This window comes from Misgurnus anguillicaudatus, chromosome 18 (assembly GCF_027580225.2).
Source record: "Misgurnus anguillicaudatus chromosome 18, ASM2758022v2, whole genome shotgun sequence".
Taxonomy (NCBI): domain Eukaryota; kingdom Metazoa; phylum Chordata; class Actinopteri; order Cypriniformes; family Cobitidae; genus Misgurnus; species Misgurnus anguillicaudatus.
Window position 1 is genome coordinate 2,906,872 of NC_073354.2, and position 2,699 is coordinate 2,909,570.

At 38.2% G+C, this 2,699-nt stretch overlaps 1 long non-coding RNA gene across 1 annotated transcript; it reads right to left on the bottom strand.

Annotated features, from left to right (window-relative positions):
• Nucleotides 1-1,204: 1,204 nt before the first annotated feature.
• Nucleotides 1,205-2,375, bottom strand: LOC141350314 (uncharacterized). The gene is made up of 2 exons (XR_012358397.1): nucleotides 2,024-2,375; nucleotides 1,205-1,920 (listed from the first exon to the last, which is right to left on the bottom strand). It is a non-coding gene; the product is annotated as an uncharacterized lncRNA (long non-coding RNA).
• Nucleotides 2,376-2,699: the final 324 nt, after the last annotated feature.

Genomic DNA, 2,699 nt, shown 5'->3' on the forward strand with positions numbered 1-2,699 from the left:
AGCAATAATGAAATAAGTATTATATCTGTCATAGGACGCAATGTTGGACAAAATGACGATCTTAAAACAACTATGTGCTCTTCTGAAAACGTCAGCTGTATGGTGTGGCCACTTCAAAGCGGCACGCGAGACATTTAGGGGCGGTTTCCCCGACAGAGATTAGCTTAATCCAGGACTAGGCCTTAGTTTAATTAGGAAATATAACTAGCTTTAACAAACATGTCTTACTTAAAACATTACCTGTGTGCATTTTGAAGCAAAACAAAGGGCACTGATGTATTTTAAGATCTGTAAGTGAAAGTTGTTTTAAGTTTGGACAGCTCTTAAAAATGTTTTAGTCTAGGACTAGTCTAATCCCTGTCCGGGAAACTGCCCCTTAAAGCGTAACTAAACCCCTAGTCAGAGCCTGCACCCGCAATATTTGAAAAAATGCAATAAAAGTGGGCAGATCCCAACTGAGATAGAGAGGGGATGAACTAAGCTCGTACCAAGTGTGTGGTGAGATTGTAACAAAGGCCTGGGGCCTATTGCACAAAACTAGGATAAGCTGGATATGGGGCAGGAGGATATGTTATGGTATAAATTCGCATGGAGATCTATTCTGTGGAGCTAGCATGCTCCAGACCAGGCTAAACTCCAGGATCTATTTAATCTCATCACTTATGTCAGTCAGCAGTCACCACAAATGGAAACCAATAGTTATCTCACTGTCCAATATACATTGTTATCACATATAACTAGACCCACTGTCATTTTTTAAATGCTTGTGATCATTAATTTCAATAATTTTGGATAAATTATGATTTTTAGATGATGTTGCTATCATTAGATCATTTACAGTTTCCAATAGACTATAAGGCTATATATAAAATGATAGAACATTAGGGCCACAGAGGAAAAAAACAGACGGAGAATGAAGTCGTAATATTGTAACTTGTTGCTTTAGAGGAGGACAGTTGTTACAATAACAGTTTTGGGGCATTTCGTGGAATTGTCCTTCAGTATGGTTTCAGAAACAAGGACATACTTCATCTTTTGGCACATCAGCATCAAATTGTTATAATTATCAGAACTGTAAAAACAATATGCATCTTTCCACAGAAAGAACCAGCCTCAAATGTATGACTTTCTCCTTTACTCGGTGTGGCCCTTATACCCTGTCGTATAAAATACACATTCCATATAAATATAAAAGCACAAAGTGTAACATTATGTTCCTTTATTGAATAAGGACAAAACAAAGCAGGTAAACCATCAGCTCCTTTCGAAACTGAAGTCACACAGTGACTCTACAAGATGGAAAGCACAGAATCAAAGCATATTATACAACCAAAGGATAAATACACATTCAAAGGTCTGCATATAACACACCCTGCATGTCTGCACACTGAAATAAATGCAGGACAAATCCATACACACACACTAACTGAACAGACAATTTCAGACAACTGAAAACAAGACAATTAATGGATGCAGTAGCCTCCTTTCAAGCTTGTATTACACACAGTATACAGCACACACATCAAAAGAGGCCAAATCAATAAAAAAACAAAATTGAAAGCTAACTAAAGTAATTCAACACATATTGGTCCCTCAGCAGCCGACCACTGTTGTAATCAGGGAAGATTTCCGGATTGTCCCAGTCCATGGCTGGCGGCACTCTGGGGGCCCTCTCCTTCCTCAGGCAGGCCACATTGTGGGGGACACCACAAGCCACAGTAATGTCACATGCCCTCACAGGGCTGACCCTTAATTTTTGAAGGCAGCGAGAGTATGCCTTCATGAGGTCAAAGGTCATTTCAACTCTGGCCCTGGTCCTGGCATGGGCATAGTTGTAGGCCTGCTGTGCTTCCTGGGGGTCTGTGAAAGGTGTCAGGAAAAAAGGCTTGCAGTCTCCCAGCAACACACCCGTGAATTCACCTGTCAACACAAAATATCATCATTACTACCTCATAAACACAGTGATATTCTTGACACAGCCATTATGTAAAAAGTGGTTATTAATAGGGGTTGTGTGGCTCACTTTGTGATAGGCGCTGATAGATTTCAGAGGTCCGAAAGATTCTGGAGTCATGGACTGAGCCAGGTCATTTTGCCAGTGTTCAATGGAAAATATCAAAAAGTTATGTTCACCTGAACATTAATGATGTGAAAAGATTTCATACTTACAAAATCTGCCTCATGTGCACCTGAGGGGGCTTTTATCCTTATGTTTGTGCAGTCCAGTGCACCAATGACACTGGGTCCTGTAAAAGAAATGAGATTTTGTGATGGCTCCAAATGATGACTCCTCACCATTGTAGACTGAATAGTACTTTCACAAGTTTGACATGATACCTTATACCTTATCAATGGAGTCACACTGCAAAAAAATGACTTACTTTGTATTTTTGTCTTGTTTTCAGTAAAAATATAAAAAAAATTCTTAAATTAAGATGCATTTTCTTGATGAGCAAAATGACCTAGGAAAATAAGCAAAAAAATCAGCCAATGGAATAAGAACAATTGTTTTGAATTAAGCGTTTATGAAAAAGTATATTTGAAGAAAACTTTTAATACATCTTAATTTAAGAATTTTTTATATTTTTACTGCAAACAAGACAAAAACATGAAGAAAGTCATTTTTTTGCAGTGCAATGAGCATGTGACCTTGGGTCCTTTGAAGGCGCTTTATAAATTAAAGTGATTATTATTAATAG